The following is a 20,258-nucleotide window of genomic DNA, read 5'->3' as shown; positions in this document are numbered from 1 at the left end:
AAAATTATCATTTTGGCAATAAATTGCTGAATCTCAATTCAGCGGTTTGTTGCATTCCCTTACTTTTCCCGCAAAAAATTAAGAAATTTCTTAAAATTTCTTAATTTTTTAAAATGTTGGTCCTGTTTCTGGTCCTATGAGGTTTTTTCGTTTTTCGAATAAGAGTTGATTTACATACTGCTTTGCTTCTGCTTATAAATATTATATTTATAGTGCTCTTGTTTTGTTTCTATTGAATCTGATTCGATAATATCCTTGGCTGACCATTTTCTAGCTAATGTTAATCCTTACAAGTTTTAAAACTAGATTATTATTCTTCTTCTTTCCTAATATTTTTTTTTTTTTTTATTTAACTAGACTCATACCTGTGATTCAAATGGCAACTGTTGACTCCGTATTCCGCTACCTCCTTCGCCTCGGAATTGTGATATAAATTACTTTGCTTTTTGATGAATCTCGATGTCTCGATGTTGTTGATCATGGCTGAGTCTTTCAGTGAGTCATTAGGGCAAAAACCAAGCACCTCCTTCTCGTTGCGTCGTTGTGTTTTTCGCTGATTATCATTAACTATTGTGCGATCCCCATACTGCTTCTTTGATTTCTTCTTATGGTTGATCTCATTTGTTACGATATTTTCTCCTTGTCTGGGACTTCAATTCTACGTGATTCTTGAAACTTCTGCTTATTTCTGTTTATACCATGAGAAAAATCTTGTGCCCACTTGCTTTAACAGCTGTTCCATTGAAAACAGGATGTTCACGCATACTGTCCTTTTGATTCCAATTAATAGTCTTAAAATCATTGTGATGAAAAACGTATTTTGTTGGTTGTGTTTTTTTTTCGGTATATCGATAATTGGTTCTTGCTGCCTTAGGATGCTGTTGAAATTTGCGTATGTGACGACAGCTTGGAAAATGTGGCTTTTTCTGCTGAAATGTTTGTTGTATCTGTCGTTTATGAATTTAATGTCATCCTTCCTCTAATTGGTTGTGTTGTTGATACTTGTTCAGCTAAGAACATTTTGACTATTTCTTTGGCGGAAATTGTTCGTTGCTAGTGGCAATTGCAACTTTTGGAGTTATGCTACTGTTGAACCATCCTTTATTACATGCCAGCTACAAGAATCTTGATGTTTTCTCGTCCGAAAATTGGTATTACATGAAATGGTTGATGTGTTTGGGAAAAATCATCTGATTTGTTTTAAAGTATTTGCGATCATTTTTCGTCCCAAGAGGTTGAAAACCGCGTATTGACACTTTCTGCAACAATTTGCTTTGACTGTAGAAGATATGCTCCGTTGACCCTGATGTTCGATGTTTGATGCTCAGTTTACCCTTCTGACCAACCTAATCGACTCGCCAATCATGAACTCGTTGTTGATGCTGGAACTTTTCTTTCAATTACCGTACATCCCTGTTAATACGGTTCCGATGTTGCTCGTTGACCTCTGATTGATGATTTCTGGAACTTTTTCTTTCATATATCATACATCCATGTTTGTATGGTTGAAACTTGTTGCCTTTGAATTATTGTCTTATTATTCACACTTCCTAATGGCCTACGTTTTCTCTTGATTCTTATTCATCTAAAAGCTTCAAACGACTATTTTGGTTATTGATTATGAGCACTTTACAATTGATTTATTTTTATTGAACACACGTTTTAATGAATTGTTATGAAAAAAATTTCCAACAAATTCCCTTAATTGATAAAAACCATGCTAATTGAAATTTTCATCCCCCAGCATAAATGGAAAAAAATAATTCTCCAACATTTAAAATTGTTGGAAATAAAATAAATATCCCTTTCTAAAGATTTTTGTAAAATTCTTATTTAACACAGTTTATTAAAAAGTTTTCAACTTTAACATTTTTAACATTTAAAAATTACTTTCGCAAAAATAATCCCCACGTCCCTATATTTTTTTATGTGACGATATTTTCTAATTTTATACTTTTCGGTAAAAGAGAACTTAGCTCTTACAATTGATCCTGAAAAAAAAAAATATATATATATGTTGATGAGTCTGCTGATTTCTTACCCACATTCGTTCTTAAACATCCACTGCACGATTGCTTCTTCTTCATCCCGTGTTCGTCGCCTTTGATCTTTTACATCTATCTCTTCTCTAGAACGTGTTTGTTGTTTGTACTGTTGAATAAGAAAATTGTGCTTTTCTATGCATCTTCCTTCTGTGGATAAATAAACAATTTATTAGATTTTATTTTTGATTTTAGCACTTTTTCCTATTTTTCCCTTAATACATTGATTTCAGGCCATAAATTATCGATTCAATCATTGATGCATGTTCGAAGTAAATCTTTTTATGTATTCTTGTTACTCTTATTATTCTTTTTTTTTTTTTATCGAAAATATTTGGAATAGGCAAGATTTACAGTCTTTTTCTTATCTTTGGGAGCAATATTTGGCTGTGTTTTTTTTTTTCATTCAAGAACTTTATCGTACTGTTACAGTACAGTACCTTGATAAAATCAGGAAGTTGTTTTTTTTTTCCTGGCGGTAACTGGGTATACCAAACCGAACCCTTTTATATTTTTATTAGTTTACCATTACGAATTTATTTGGAATTGTTTCTTGTTTCATGGTCATGTTATTCATTCAAGAACTATTTGTATCACTGGATACAGTACCTTGACGAATCAGGAATGTTTCAATTCCTGGTGGTAGCTTGGTTTACCAGACCAGACCATCTTTTTATTATTATTATTATTTTTTTATTTCTGGACCTTAGGTATTGCTTGTTTTTTTTTTTTTTTTTTTTTTTTTTTTTTTTTTTTTTTTTTTTTTTTTTCATGGCTCATTTGATATTCATTCAAGAACTATTTGTATCCTTGGATACAGTACCTTGATGAATCAGGAATGCTTCATTCCTGGTGGTAGCTTGGTTTACCAGACCCTGCCATTTTCGTTTATTCTTGTACTTATTCTCATTTTTCTTATATTTGTGGATATTTCATGCTTCATGGCATGCTCATTTTGTTTATTATTATTGTCTTATTCATTCAAGAACTTTTTAGTATCGTAAGATACAGTACCTTGATGAATCAGGAATGTTGTATTCCTGGTGGTAGCTTGGTTTACCATACCATTGACATTCTGTACCTCGGAAATGTGGAAAAAACAATTCCATATTTTTCATCCTCAAACATCTCGTGTCCATACCCTGCGCATTCATTCTGGTGTGCACTAACCTTGTCCAATCATTTCTTCAAACAAACAAACTTAAATAATTTGATAAAACTTTTTCATGATTTAGAATGTGGCATCATGGTACAGAATGTTACTTCTATTCGGAAATATATTCCTCAGATTCATTTGATCTTAATTCAGTGTTTTTATATTCATCCACATCATAGGTCCAATTATCTATCATGAATTCTTTAACGTCAATTTCCGATGACAGTTCTTCTTGCCATATTAAATCTTCATCTTCATCTATATCCATTGGTATGCCTTGGTCGAATTGATTTTTTTGCGAATTAGCATTTATCTGCTCTTCCAATTTTAACGGTGTCGTATCAGCCTCTGATTCTGAGTTTATATTTCGTTGTTCATTTTCTTGCCTTTCCAGATCTAAATTTTGATTATTTGAAATTTCATCGCATTGTGTAGCTTTTGATATGATTTTTTTAATTTGTCTGTCAATTTTGCCAACATGCTTTGGTACATTTATGATAGGAATTATTGATCCATTTTCAATAAATGCTTCCATAACTTCATCTTCCTTTTTAAAGAATTTTACACATGCATCAATGTTTTTTATTCTGTTTGAACATTTCTTGCAAATTTTCCTAGTAACCATGTCACTAAGATACGATCCTTTCCCTAGATACCCCACAATCAGATTATTGAGTAATAAATCCGTTTGTATATCTATAAGGCCTCTTTTTTGTCTAAAACACAATCTACAAATGGATAACGCGTTCAAAGCAAATATGCGATCGGTTGGAGTACTCATTTTTTTTTTTAAACACTTACCTGATAAATACCCTTTGTGGTGTACCTAAAAATGTTTTGTTTTTTTTTTTGGTTTTAATATTATTTATTTTTAATATTCTTGTATATATACAATATTTAGTTTTAATTAGATTAATGTCATTGTTATTAACACGGAAAACAAATATTCCCAAATTAGAATCTTTATGTATTAGCTGTAGTAAAACTGAATAATATTGAGAGAGAAAATTATTATTGTTATAAAAATATATTATGATATACAGTTATTAATATAAATTTAGATAGTTATTTTGTGTTATAGTTAATAAAATTTTATATAAGAAAGTTAAACGATTATTATTATTAGTATTTATTTGGGACACTTTACCACCCCTGTGGCATTCGTGTCCGACAAGAATGAAAGACAAATCAGTCAATCAAATTATTTCTGCAACGATATTTTTATTATACAATTATCTTTCATTACGTAACTTACTTCAGTTTTACGCTATGGGTATGTCTATATTGGGTTAGATTTTCAAATTTTAAAATATGAATGCCTAATCGTTATATTTTCGCAAACGATTATTGTGTATTTTTTCTAATTTTTTTCCATTTTTTATTATTGTGGTTTGCTCACTCGGCAGGTCTACAACTTCATACGGGCCTTTCCACAATTCTTGCAGTTTTTTTCCTGCTCCAATTGGGATGGTTTTTACTAAAACTAATTCTCCCCACATCGGCTGCCAATTATTAGTTTGTCGGTCGTAAATTTCTTTTCGTGTAATTTTAGAAGCAACAAGATTTTCTTTGGCCTTGCCATGAACATTTTTGAAGTTTGCTTTCAATTCTTCCGAGTAGTCTGCATAATTTAGTTCATTGTTATTTGAACAATAAACTGAATTTGGGATTCTCGCTTTTCTCCCGTAAAGTAATTCATACGGGGAATAGCCTGTCGAAGAATTGATTGTCGTATTATACTCGAACGAAAAAAATGGTAGTAATTCGTCCCAAATTAACGGATTACTTACAATGTACTGTCTGAGGTAAATTTTCAATTCCCGGTTCGATCGTTCCACTAAATTAGCTTGTGGATGATATGCACTCGTGGTAATCTTTTTAATTTTTAAAATTTTGCACACATTTTTCATTAATGAACTTACAAAGTTTGAACCGTTATCGGTGACTAATTCTAATGGAGTACCGAAACGACAAATAAAATTTTCAACAAATGCTTTCGCAACTGTGTAACTTTCCTGATTTTTCATTGGCACCACTGTTAAAAATCTTGTCAAATCATCTTGTATTACTAACCCATACCTATTATTTTCTTCGGACACTGGTAAAACCACAATATCCATATAGATTTTCTGAAATGGTTCTTCTGAAGTTGTTGTAATTTTCATTGGTATTCGATTCGCCGGCCATATTTTATTTTTCTGGCATGAGTCGCATTGTCTAACATAGTTTTGAATATCTCTTTTCATATTTTCCCAAATAAATAATGGTCTTAAACGTTTAAGCATTCTTTCGCTTCCAACATGTCCTCCAAGTGGGGCATCATGGAATTCTTTCAGGACTGTTGCTCTATTTTCTGGTTCCACAAACATTCTGTCTGAATCAGAACTATACAAATGAAAAACTTTATTAAACTTTTTTGCAATATGGCATAATATGTCAAAATCTTGCGACGATTTTATTTTTCTGAAAAAGATTATTTGAATATTAGTACCAGAATTGGAAAAATCCACATTATTTCGTAGGATATTTCTCAAAGTATTGAATAACTTTCTAGATTCTAAAGCAGATTGTTTAGAACCATTTAGTATAATTCCCCATATCTTATCTTTTGGCATGGAAATTACTTCGCCTGAAAGAAAATCTTTAAATCCATGTGGTAGATCAATTAATTCCTGCAACTCTTTGAATGCAGTTCTGCTATTTAGAATTGCTATTGTAGCATCCACCTCGTTCAATTTCATTTTATTTTTATTAAATTTGAGCAAATTATAATCAACTTCTGAGTCAAAAATTTCTTCCTCATCTTTATTTTGCTCCACCTCTAATGAATCATCCAAATTAATATCAATGTTCATTAGGTCGTTAAATGCCGTATCATCGTCATTGCTTTGCATCTGGTTTTGATTTTGATTATCATCAGATTTTTCTTTGTCATCAGGCTTCTCTGCATCACATTTGTTTTCTGATAATTGTGTTGGAGGATGAACAATACTATTCTGGTTTTGGCATCTCTTTTGGAATCGTGTCAAAACTCCAATTAAATTAGACTCTTGTTTTGGTGCTTCTTCATCATTGTTTGTTGAGAATTGGTTTCCTTCTCAACTTTTGGCTGTTCAAGCCTGGATAAGAAATCTGCCACGACATTTTCTTTACCTTGCTTGTATCTGATTTCACAATTTAGTCCCTGGATTTTCAACCTTAGTTTAGAAAGGGTTGAAGAATTTTCTTTTAGTCTCCATATGGCAATTAATGGTCTATGATCCGTGTACACAATAAATTTTTGATTGAAAACAAAATGTTTAAAATATTCAATAGCCCATACAATTGCAAGCAATTCTTTTTAAATTGTATAGTACCTAAGTTCGGCTCCAATTAATGCTCTACTTGCATAAGCAATTGGATGATCAGTTGTTTTCTCATTTGAGAGAACTGCTCCAATGGCATAATCACTCGCATCTGTGGTAATAACAAATGTATCCTGATAATTTGGACGAACTAATATTGGTTCCGATATTAAACATTCTTTTAACTGATTGAATGCTACATCACATTCATCTGTCCATCTAAATTTTACATTTTTCTTAAGCAGATTGTTTAACGGTTTCCGCTTGTCTGCCATGTTAGGGATGAATTTTCCATAAAAATTTACCGTTCCTAAAAATGATCGAACACCTCTAATTGTCTTTGGTTTTTCCATCTTCTGAATAGTTTTAATATTTTCATCTGTAGGTCTAATTCCATTCTTATCAATGATATGGCCTAAGTATTTTATCTCTGTTTTGAGAATATTGCATTTCTCAGGTTCTATTTTCAAATTATTCCTTTTAAGAGCTTCTAGAACTTTACATAAATTCTCATTATGTTCCTGAATTGTTTTTCCAAAAATAACAATATCATCCAGATACACAAAAGCTTTGACTGGTTGAATTTCGTATAAAATTGTATTCATAAGTTTTTGAAAAGTTGACGGACTGTTTTTCAAACCCATTGGCATGCGATTGAATTCAAAGTGTCCCTTAGATGTTGAAAATGCTGTTTTAGAAGCATCTTTTGGGTTAATAGGAATTTGATAGAATCCTGACTTAAGATCGATTGAAGAAAAATATTGGCTATCTCCAATGTTATCTAAAATTTCATTGATTAGTGGAATCGGAAACACAAACTGTTTTGTTATCGTATTTAGTGCTCTGAAATCTACTACAATTCGATATCGCTTGTTACCGCTAGCGTCATCCTTTTTGGGCACACATAAAACTGGAGCATTCCACGGACTCTTGCTTGGTTTGATTATCTTTAATTTCAGCATCTCATCAATTTGTTCATCAATGTGCCTTTTTGTGGACTCTGGCATTCTATATTGCCTTTTATTTATTGGTACATTCGTCGTTGTTTCTATTTCGTGAGTTGCCATGTTCGTGTAAGTTAAGTCATCGCCTTCTATGAAAAACAGATTATTGTAGCGTTTTATGATACATTTAATTTCATCCAACAACCCATTGTTAAGATGCATCAAATTCACAATGCTCAGTATTTTGTTCATTCGTTCTTGACCTTTTAATTGATGGTAGCATTTGTGTTCCAACAAATCATAATCTCTTCCACTGTCCAAATCTAATTCCCTTGTTACCTGATAATTATCATCATCGTTGTGTACATCCGTGTTGTTGAAATTCTGGATTTTATAATTTTCCTGTCTTGCATTAAAATTCATTGCATTTCGTTCAGTCATAGTTTCCACTTCCGGTTGCGCTTTGTTAAAGAAAGAGATTTCATGATTGCGATTATATTGACGATTTCTTAGATTGTCATTAATCAGTTCTTCCTGTTTGTTATTGCTGTCTCCACATTTTTTTAATGCAATATAGTCAAAATTTTGACTAACGAAGACAGTATGCTGTTTTATTTATTTATTTTATTTATTTATTTCTCATATAATGAAGTAGCGTAAGGAATATCCTTTTTAAATGCTACAAACGTTGAATTCACGGAATCAAAATTACAAAATACATCCGAAACTGACGCTATATTGATCGACGGTTTACAAACTAACCTAACTTATTGCTGACTGTTGAACAAGGCGACACACTCCTGTCGAAATCCACTTACACTAGTCCCATTTTTAATATTAAGAGGAAGTTGATTCCAAAACACTATGCCCTGAACAAATAGTGTATTCCTGTAATGCGACGTGTTAAACCGTGGCAGAGTAAAGTTACGATTACGACTGTTTTGAAATGGCTGAAGTTTGGTATAAAGATATCTTGGGGATTTTTTAGAAATAATCTTAAATAAAAGAACACAACTACGAAGCATAAGAAAGTCTTGAAAATGACAACCGAGAAGCTGTGGCTGTAAGTGGGTTACTCTTGAGAATCTATTAAGATTAAAAACATAGCGAACACAAGAATTCAAAGCTACACGCAAACGACTTATCGACATTGCTGAAGCGTTTAGTAAAAAAACGTCGCCGTACATAAAGTGCGGCAAAATTAATGATTTGAAAAGCCTTAATTTGATTGGTATCGGTAAAGTATAAGAAGTGATTCGAAGCATACGAAGGCATCTGTATATTTTGGTACATTGGGCATTAATATGACCTTCCCACTCAAGATCGTTCTGAATAATAAAACCTAGTGTTGTTAATTTATCAACGTATTGAATCAACACATTTCCAAACAAAACATTTGGACGAACATTTACAACTCTGTTTCTAGTTATTAGCATAACTTTAGTCTTATCGGGGTTTACAGGCAAAAGGTTTCTAGTAGACCATTCCAAGATTCTCGAAAGATCATCATTAAGCAATTCGACCATTTCGGCGGTCGAAAGATCAGTAGCCATGATGTAAATTTGGACGTCATCCGCAAACAAATGAATTCGGCAATGTTTCAGAACACTCGGCAAGTCGTTAATGAACATTGAAAAAAGCAAAGGGCCCAAAATAGAACCTTGCGGAACACCGGATAAAATATCGACACTATCCGAGTAACAATCATCGATGCAAACAAATTGAGACCTGTTGGACAGATATGATTGCATTAAACGGACCGCAGATCTTGAGAATGAAAACTCCGATGTCAATTTGTTCAACAGTTTCGTGTGTGACACCCTATCAAAAGCCTTAGAAAAATCAATCATAAGAAGAAATGCGATACCCTTCTTATCAATAACAGTATGTATGTCATCATGTACTTTGAGAAGGGCAGTTGTAGTACTATGTCCTGCTCTAAACCCAGATTGAAATTCTGTCAATAAGTTGAAGTTTAATAGATGACTCTGAATTTGTGATTTGAGGATTTTTTCAAATACTTTCGATAAACTATTTAGAATGCTTATGGGTCTAAGGTTGTCGAGAGAATTTCCTGATGTTTTTTTCCGAATTGGGATTACTTTGGACGATTTCCAACCACGAGGATATTTAGATGTAGAAATAATTAAGTTGAAGATGGATCTAATTTGAGAAACTATTGAAGGAAGAATCAGTCGAATAAACTGGATTGGAATATTGTCTATGCCAATTGCATTAGATTTTATAGATTTTATCGCTAAAATGACATCATGATCACTAATCGGTGAAAACTGAAATCCATGAGTATTTTCAGGAGGAATCTGTAAAGTACTGTTATCAACAGTGAAATTTGAAGCAAAATATTCATTGATTTCCGCGTTTGTGTTATCAAAATTTCTATTACATGTAGATGAATTTATTGCCCCAATATGTTTTAGTTTGTTCCATAAGTCCTTAGAAGAGTTAGAAGAATCGATCCTTTGGGTCACAAGATCGGATTTGGCGTTATGGATAAGTTGTGTAACTTTGTTACGTAACCGTTTATATTGGTTATGATTTACTGTCGACCTATCTGAAACCCATAAACGATACGCAATGTTACGTTCAACCATAGCCCTTTGAATTTCACTATTGAACCAAGGATTACGTTTAGGCTTGGAACGACGCAGAGGAACGAAAGAATCATGTAGATCACTCAATATTGTATTGAAAACATCACTTGCTATATCGGAGTCGGTAATACTGTCAAGAATGGACCAATCAATTGAGTTGATGGCCCGTGTTAACCCTCCAAAGTCTACGTTCTTGTAATCTCTGTACATGAAATGGTCAGGGATTGATTTTCGTGCTATATTCAATGAGGAAAAAATTATATCGTGGTTTGAAAACGCTGGGGCTGACACTTGTTGTGCATTTAGTACAAATTCTTGGTTGGACGACAGAATCAAATCAATCAGAGAACATCCAGTTTGATGAAAATGGGTTGGGAATGAGTTTGCACAAACAAATCCGAGAGAATCAACAGAATTTTTAAATTTAAATGTTTTATTGCATGATTTATTTAAATCTGTATTAAAATCTCCAATTATAACTGTGTTAGGATATTGTACGGACAGCTCAGATAATTGATCTAATAATAAATCAGAACAATCTGAGCTGGGAGGGTTATAAAAGATGCCTAGTAAGAATTTATCCTGTTCATATTGGATTTCAACGAATAAATATTCAGTAAGATTTGAATACTCGACACCGGATCTTATTTCTGAATTACAAAGAACTTTAAATTTCAAATCACACTTAAAATAAACACAAATTCCACCCCCACGGCCGTAGCTTCTGTCGAGTCTCAAGAGATTGTACCCATCTAGAGCGACCAAGTTGTCATTTATATCGCTTGTAAGCCAACTTTCTGTGATACAGACAATATCTACTTTACTTTGGGAGAAACATAACTTGAATTCATTGAACTTCGACATCTGTCGGGCACATATACTTTGCATATTAATGTGGCAAATATTCAGATAATTGTTATTGAGTACACTGTTCATCACAACACGGGGAATACAACTATTTGAAAGAGAATTAGCTTGGTTATCCGGCATCTATGTTAGACATAGTAAGCGAACTTAAACAAAACTGTCCCACCCTGTTCAACATCAACAAATCAGCAATGAAAGTGAATGACAAGTAATTTAGCGAAAAACAATTCATTGATAAAATTGAAACAAAAAACCCTAGTGCAGTTCGTGAATTCGGTTGGAACTAAGTAAATACATAATGGAAATAGGCCAACAACAGCATCAACAGCAACTTCAACAACAGCAGCAACAGCGGGTCCAGGCAGCATCGGCAGCATAGCAGAATTAGCATTTGATGAATATACTCGATGAAAGAGTGCTCATTGAATGTAAAACTTTTAGGACGGAAGAAAACAAAGGAAAAATGAAGGAGCGGAGACACGGAAATCTACGGAAGGAATATGCAGAAATATTAAGGAAAAGGAATCTTGCAGATAACTTTCAGGAGCGGAATAAACAGAGGATTGATAAGGATGGGAGACATGGAAAAATTGTAGGAAGGAAAGAATAACTTTCAATGGATAAGGATTATGTTGGTAACTGGTTCAGCGAGAAAATTGGATTCGGTTCAGCATCAGCAGCAACTTTTGTGTAGACGATTCCACCACGCGTGAAAACGGACTGAAGCTTTCCATCCTTCTTCAGCTTTAGTGCGGCTCCCTTGATCGTACGGCCAAGCTTAGTAAGATTCTCGCTGATGTATATCCTCGATTTCGTCGCAAGTCCAAGATGTTGAAGCGAAAGATTTCGTGTTGCAAGGTATCGTCTGAAGAAATCATTACGCTCACTTTTGAAGGCAAACTGGAGTAAAATGGGAGGGGTACAACCAGCTTTCAAGGATGCTCGAGCAAGACGTTTGATAAAGGCGAGCGGAGCATTTTTCCTGCTGTATCCGAGTACAGAGCACACCGTTTCCAGAACTCCAGGAAGATCCTCAGAAGGGTGGAACGGAACCCCAAATAGCAATAAATCGTCGCTTCTCTCCATAGCAGCAGTACGTTCGGCGATAGAACAGACTTCGCTTTTTACTTTCCCCACACCATTCGCCACTGTATCAATTTGGGCTCTGCTCGTCTCTTGGAAATACTGGATTTTTTCGCGAAGAACGTTAATTTTATCTTGCAAGGAGCTTTTGCAAGTCTCGATGATTGCAATGGTTTTGTTGACCATTTCGTGGAACATGGACTGCATTCTCGCTAGAAGATCATCAAGAGATGTGACGAATTCTTGTTGTCGTTGCAGCACCAAAGTATCGCTCCCCATCATCAGTAAACAATGAGTGCAATCGGATGTGCAAAACGGTGAGTGCCGAAACTTGACAGCTGATAACGAAGATGAAACCAATGGCGCTACAAGTATGCAATAAGTGTTTCGGACAACGATCAGAAAATCACATCAATATTATGCATAATCAGCTTCAAATCAGCAAAACTCCATAGGCCGCGTAGACACTACACTCGTGTGAATAGTTGAAAAGCCATTCAGATGAAACTGCAGTTAGAACGTAGCAAAAACTTCACTAAACTGCACAGGCGGCACAATCACTCACTGTACCCGATCATAGCCAGAGTCGGAGGTTTTATGAAATCCGCACCAATTATTCCCGACACTGGGAGATTTTCAACGACGTAAAATTTGGTATCAAAAACAGAATTTCCCACAAGTAGTTGTAGTTTCGCTGATCCAAAAGCAAACTAGTGATTGACGCATTTTAAACACTCACAGTAGTCCGTGTTTCTAATAAATAACAGGGATGTCACTTTATTACTTCAAATTGTTCTTACACAGTACAATTGTTCTTATACCAACTAAAAAAAAATGTTTCTTGATTTGTTTTGAAAGTTTCTTCTTGATGAGTGTTTTACTTTAACGTGTTGTAAACTATTTCCACTGCTGTTTTATTTGTACGTAGTCCGGTTTTTTTTTATTATTTGCACAGTTTCGCACACCAATAAAAAAGGTAAAACCACCTTGAAAGGCCTAAAGAGAGTTTAAAAAAGAGTTTATTCACTTTTTATTCGCGCCTAAACAGTTCCTTAAATTGCACAGTTTTGCACCAGTCAAAAATGACGCACCAAATTTCATCTAAATCTGAAATTCTTTTTCGCTGTCACCATCTGTAACCGAATCGAGCCGTAAACTGTAACCGAACTTAGCTTCTTGTGAATCGAACTCGTTTCTGTAACCGACCTCCCCACTCACTCTTTCAAAATTGCAACCGATACTTAGTAATTCGCACTCGCTCTCTTAAAGATATGTCATCATTTCAATAGATTCACCAACACTTGTTAACACTACACCACTTTATTCTTCTTTTTAACAAAAAATATGTCTTACAAGAAAAACCCGACTAACTGACTCATTGACTAAATGCACTGAAAACTGAAACACCTGCTAACAGCCTAAACTAAACTGACTACAGAAACTTCTAGGAAAAAAAAAAAAATAATATGACGAGACCAGCAGTGGCAGCAGCCCCGATCCTTGGATCTGCAACCCTTTATATAGGGGTCCTCTCCCTAACCATCAACTCTTATTCTCCTGATCAAAGATTCTCCAGGACTCTCCCCATACCAAAGAGAAATTAATTTCCCAATGCCCCCATGCGTAATTGATTTTTTAATTACGCTCCTTTCTAATATTTGCATCTCCCCCATCCGTGAGAGCAATTCTAATCTCTCCCCTACACGGATGATCAATTTTCCCTATGCCCCCCATTTCGCCATCTCACATCTGCGAGATTAATTGAGCCTCCAGATCGAATGGTCAATTTATTCTCACCTCTGAGATTCGGACCTCCCAACAACTCTCCCCAAAACAGAATACAGAAAGGCTAAATCTCCGATGCATCATAGCATCCCCCATCCACATTCTCACATCTGTGAGATCATATCAAAATTCTGAGGAGAGCGAAATTACTCGCGAATTCAATCTCAAAATTTCTTCCCTTAGTGGCTGAGTCATCAAGGGCCACACCAACCATCATCATCCTCGAACTTGATTTTTCATGAACGCACCGGGCGATCGTAAATTTATAGTGTTTACTTTTCTTCGTCACCCGTCTTAGTTTTACGATCACTCATGCGTTAGAGTTTTCACGCCTTCTAAGCATGGATGCGTGGACGGTCGTCCATAAACATAATTTTACGATCCAATTATGATCGTCGTCTGTGATTACCTTTCTCTTTCGGGGAAGGTTATGCATTTCCAAGTTTTTTCTTGTTGCAAAAACAATCAGATCATTCTTCTCAACCCATTTTACGATCATCCCTTCATTTCCATATCGGCTTGAGGTTGTTGCATAATCAGCAAAAATCCTCTGCGTGTGAAGTCTTGTATAATTTACGACCCGAAAGAAAAACCTGTAGTTCTAGCCTCCCGTCGTTAGCGATCGGATTTCTAGGCAATTGTTTATTTCATCAAGACAACCCTGTAGGTACTTGAATTTCGTCACCCCGAATACAGGCAGAGAAGGCTTCAACATATGTTGAAAACCATGCCCAATGTTTATGCCATAAATTAAAAGCCGAGATCCCAAAATGTTGGTTTCCCTTTCTCGAGTCATTCTTGAATTCCTGACTCTTCTCCTTCTGGGCGCTTTCCGTCCGTGTTTCTAACAATTGGTGTCATTGTGCTCCACACATCGTGTGGGCTCAAGAAATCTTTTTCCTTTGGCATTCTTCATATCCCTTATTTCGTCATGAGCGAAAAATGCAAAATTGTTGCAATTGATTGGGGAAAAGGGTGACGTATGCCCCATTCCCGAAAAATGGCAAAAATTATCATTTTGGCAATAAATTGCTGAATCTCAATTCCTTTACATGTTAAATATTAATCTGTACGTTATAACTTTTTTCACAAGTGTCGGATCTCTTTGCGGTCTTCGGCAAAGTTTTTCGGCATATTCTAGGCTATACTTCAACGTTACTAGTTTTGATCGTTTTAGACGAAAAATTCCGATCGCGACGATCGGAATGAAAGCTGCACTACTCGAATGCTGAATCAGACGATTCGAATCGCTTGATACGTACTGCCACGACAACTGACCTGACTGAGCACAGCGTGTTCTGATTGACAGAGTTCAGAGTACAAGGCTCGCATTATCACGATAAACATTGTCTACCCAAGAAAGGGCACCCTAATACAAGTAGTTATTGGAGTGATTGGGAATCCTTGTAATCCCTGTCTGTGAGACGTTATAGACTAGAAGAGGTCCTTAGAAACATCTTGAAACTAAAATAAAAGACATACGGTTTTAAGACGGTTCTCAAAACCATCAAAATATTACTTGGAAATTTCATACTGTGTTTTATGACGTACGTATTCCAACATACTGAACTAAACCTGAAGCCTGAGTACTTACCGAATAACTGATGAGAATATGTGCCTGTCTAGTTACTTCTTGAACTACCGGGACGACTCAAGCAAGTTCAACATACCTTTACCCATAGCGTTACTTAGCCTAGTAGTTACTTTTAAATGCCACCGATAGTTACTGCCATTTTTGTTAGCGATCACAGTCTTTGACACCATTTTGTCGATACTCGGCTGCTTTTGTCTCCAACATTCGCAAAACAAGCAATCAAACTACTGTACGGAACAAAAATATCGAATGAATGCGCTTGACCACGATTGCGTCTTCGGGAGATGGTTCGGTTTTTGTTATTCCTGTCTTTCCCATAAAGAGAGCTGTTTTGGATAAATGTATGTGTCGTAATCGATTTATCACACACGAATAAACTAATATTATACCAATCTTAATCAAAATTGGCTGAAATCTTGCGAAAAGCTGGAATTAGACTAATGTCATCGTGTCAGACGACGTTGATTTGATCCACTTTTTTGTTTATTGATCTTTGTTCTGCCGCTTGTGTTGTGTGTAAGAGGTAGCGGTCGCGCTCGAATGAAACAAAGCAAGCTGACACCCGACCGCGACAACGAAACGAAGGTAGTGAAAAGTGTCGAATGTTTACAAGCCTGGTTACTGCACTGTTGTTTTCCAGGCTTGGATTATGTTGTTAGACGATGATTGAATCAGGTTTGCTAGATGCTGCTGGTTTTGTCGCTGACGAGCCGTTGGGATATGTCCATGGAGAACGCCGTTAGCAGTCTAGCTTGAGGAGACGACGAGGACGAGATTTCGGCTGCTACCAGAACGGCTTGGGCTTGGGGGGAGGTTGTTGATCGTGGCAGGGTTAGGCATGTTGTTGGATTTATTGGGTTTTGGTTGGAACGGGGAACTAGTTTACCCCACGATGCAATGTCGTTACAATGCTACGGTCTGATAGTTGCAACCGGCATCGTCCGGGCACCAGTCTGAGCAGCGGTAGTCGGGGGTATGTTGTCGGCTGAGATTTCGACAATTGCTTCTTTGAGGTCAACTTCTCTGATTGACGTGGAACTGATGGGGACTTAATTCGTCTGGAATCCTCAACCCACTTCTGAACATTGTCGAGTTTGCTCCGTGTGATGACTTACTTCTTCAGCTTCTACCGTTGTTGGACCGCTTTTCTATGCTAGCATGTTAGTCTACATCGGTTGGCGTACTGCCATTTTACGCATAATAGTTCCATGTTATATGCACGCTCAGAAAACCGTTCTGATAAACGTGAACAAACGCAAATATGAGAACAAGAAAATATACACCGTGAACTGGAACTAGTTCCAGCTGTCAATATGGGCGTTCTAGAAAACGTGAAATCTAGTTCACGGTGTACATTTCTTATTGTTGTTATCGTTGCTATGCATAGTTCCCGTTTGTTCCCGTTGCCGTGACTAGGCGTGCACGTATGTCGGAACGGATTTTTTTTGCGTGTGGGATTCCCATATAACATGGGACGCAGAACGGCAGTGTAGCAATTCATGCCGATGCATATATTCGCTATCTACAGTTTCATCTTCATTATCCTTTTCCTTCTTTTCTTCTCTTACTCCTGTGCTCTATACGGCGCATGTAGTTATGAATATTAAGTAACTCACCGGAACAATCCGTTCCCAGTCATCTTAGCAAACTACAGTAGAATCACTTGGCATGATACGGGATCTCGCGATACAGCATTACACTGACCACCTCGTCATGGTGATTGCTGTCAAATGTCCCTAATCATTGTTCTCACCCCACATTCTCCTACTTCTCCGAAAAACAAATATTGTAATTAATATGCTTGATATTTGCTTCCACAATGTGCTCCAAATCCACGTTATTGCTCTTTTATCTTTGTCGGTCTCACGGTAATCGTTTAAAATAAATAACAAAGCTTTCGCAAGACATGAAGTGCTGTTAAGTGTTTAGAGCATTCTTTTAACCATTTCGATACAAAACAGATGCGTATCTTCGAACAAAATCGAAGTTTCGAGGTGGAAGTCATGAAATTGTCACTTGGAAACTAGATTGAAATGGAGATATACATCTTCTGGTTGTTGTTGATTACTTCTCAAGATTTCCGGAAATTGAAATAATGACAACCATAACAGCAAAAGCGACAATATTCAAATTACGAACTATCTTCGCTCGATCTGGGTTTCCTAGCGAAGTCATATGTGACAACGGACCTCCATTGGGATCAGAAGATTCCAGATTCCTCTCCTGGCAAAATTGCCAATGTGAATATTGAGTGACTCACCGGACCAATCCGTTCGCAGTCATACTTAGCAAACTACACTGAAGTTTTTTTTACGACGGTAATGGTACCGCGTAAAAAAAACGCGTAAAAAACCGTGTTATTTAAAAAAAAACGTCGTAAAAAAAGTCAAAAAAAAATCAAGTTACGTTGGATGTAATCCTGACTATTTTGCGCGTGTTTTAAAAAAACTCGTTTTTCTTACGACGGGTTTTAAAATAACGCGGTTTTTTTTACGTTTTTTTTTTTAAATAACGCGAAAAAAACCGCGTAAAAAAACTTCAGAGTACAGTAGAATCACTTGGCATGATACGGGATCTCGCGATACATGCAACTTGCTCCGGAGCTTCAGAGCCTTTACATTGCGTTCCAGGTAGTTCCAGGTTGGCTTGATAATTCTTCTCAAAATCAAAAGAGTTTTGCAACATGCTTTAGAGCGGCGCTTTGCTTATGTCATCGTCGCGAGTGAGCGAACGAACCCCAAACAGAGAGGCAATAAAAATTGAGTGAGAAAGAGTGGAACGAAAAAAGAGCCGATGACGATTTCGGATAAAAGAGTGCGATTTTGCCTTTCTTTGTATGGGAGTAGAACTCGCGAGAGCTTTTTGAGTGTGAGTGGATGTGAGAAACAGGCAGTATCCATTTATTACGTAACGCTAAAATCTGCGTGAGTATGAACATTATTCATATTACTGATAGAGGTCACAAGTTATGTTGCTCAAGAACTTTTTTGGAGGCCCTTAAGCCCCTTAAAGTCCCCTGAGTCATCTTGAAATGCTTTGAAAGCTTTCAAAACATTCCTGAAACGCTTTGTATCCCCTTCCAAAGCTCCTCACACCATTTTGTTGACAGACTATTGCCGCTTCTATTAACCCAAGGATTTCACAGGAATGGATTACAAGCAATGTTGGTAAAATCACACTCAAAGCAGACACATGAACCGCTCCTGCGTGAGCAAACTCGTGCGCGATTCTGAATCATTTTCTCACGCGCGAGATTTTCATGCAAAATCACGCTCTCACGAATCAAGCGCCGAAGTCTCGTTCGCTTGTAAAACAAATCCAAATCAATTTGAACGGTATTCAATGTTATTGTACGCTAGATTTGCTTTTGTTCTATCATATAATCCTAAAAACTTTGATGTAAATAATAAGAACACCAAGAAATAAAGCTATGAGTGAAATCGCGAGTCAACTCATGCATGATTTTTTCGGTGGTGAGTTTGGCGAGTCAAGAATCGCGCGTGAAACAACTCAACCATGAGATTTGAGAATTTGAGTTTTTACCAACACTGATTACAAGAATCCTATTTATTTTATGCTGATTCAAGAATTTCTTTTACATGTGTTTGATTGTATGGACTTAGTTTCCGTATCGTGAGGATTGACGGTAGTTTCTTTATTGGTCCCAATTGGGGGACCTGTCCATTTCATCACATCGAAGAATATAGCTATGACCATACGTAACACCTTCTCTAACACAGCCTTCCTTTTTGTTACACATGAAGATCGTCAAAGCAAACGGGATCGTGAGAAATCAACCACGTTCTGATTGAAAGATGGCACTTCACAGATAGGGGAACTGGGGCATAACGCCCCCCGGGGGCAAAACGCCTTCACGCGATTTCATCATACTGTGGAGGTTTCCGTTAGATGCAAGCAAACTACTCCTTCATTTGCTGCTGGGAAGAGTTCGATGGAGCCCCTTGGTATTTCACATCAAGTCAAAGCGGGAAATGCCAGCGGGCGTTTTGCCTCACCCAAAAAGGCGTTTTGCCTCCTGCAGTTTTCCGGCACCTAAAAAGTAATACTTTTTTGAATTGTTTATTTGAATGGGAAATTTTGTGGGCACGCAGGCCAAAAGTTGAAGTCTCTTAGGTAAAGGGGTAAACTCCTCTCCAAGTCAGAATACAACCTTAAAATAAGCATCATTTGAGGTTTATGACCACATATGCTTAGCCGGGGCGTTATGCCCCTCTTTCCCCTATAATAGAATTCAGAACCTATGGTGAAGGTGCGCTCAAAACTTCCTGTCATCAACTATGCATGGCGGTCGCCATGCCACGGTACATCTTAGAGCGACTAAAGCAATCGGATGTCACCACTAAATACACGCAGTATCTCGAGGCAGCGATGCCAGTAGAGGGCGAGTTCGATTGTATAGGGTAATTCATGTATTTTGGACACGCTGAGGACAACGTTGGAAAAATCGTCCCCTAGCTTCCTTAGGAAGCAATTAATTATTTTGAAATATCACTAATACGCTTATAATATGATTGAACTTTGCGTTCCTAGTGACAAAAACCTTAACGAAAGCATTTTAAGCTGAGAAAATCACAATTTCCAATCGCCTGTTAGAATAGCATTTTGGACACCGAATATATGTTTTGGACACCATCAGGTATATATAATTTGGACAGGGCAATTATCTCAATTTTTAGCTATGAATACTGCTAAATCATGGAAGTAGCATAAATCAACAAATATTTTCTTACAAATAATCAAATTTCTCCGCTTAACAGGCATTTATTTTGATAATTATTACAGTTTTTGTTAAAATCGAGGAAATATCGCC

General features: G+C 36.4%; 1 protein-coding gene across 4 annotated transcripts in view; it reads left to right on the top strand.

The window, feature by feature from the left end:
- Positions 1-20,258, top strand: part of LOC109423252 (hemicentin-2) — a 759,984-nt gene that overhangs the window by 697,109 nt on the left and 42,617 nt on the right. The window lies entirely within an intron of this gene.

This window comes from Aedes albopictus, chromosome 1 (genome assembly GCF_035046485.1).
Source record: "Aedes albopictus strain Foshan chromosome 1, AalbF5, whole genome shotgun sequence".
In the NCBI taxonomy this organism is placed as follows: Eukaryota; Metazoa; Arthropoda; class Insecta; order Diptera; family Culicidae; genus Aedes; species Aedes albopictus.
This window is presented reverse-complemented; position numbering and strand designations above follow the sequence as displayed.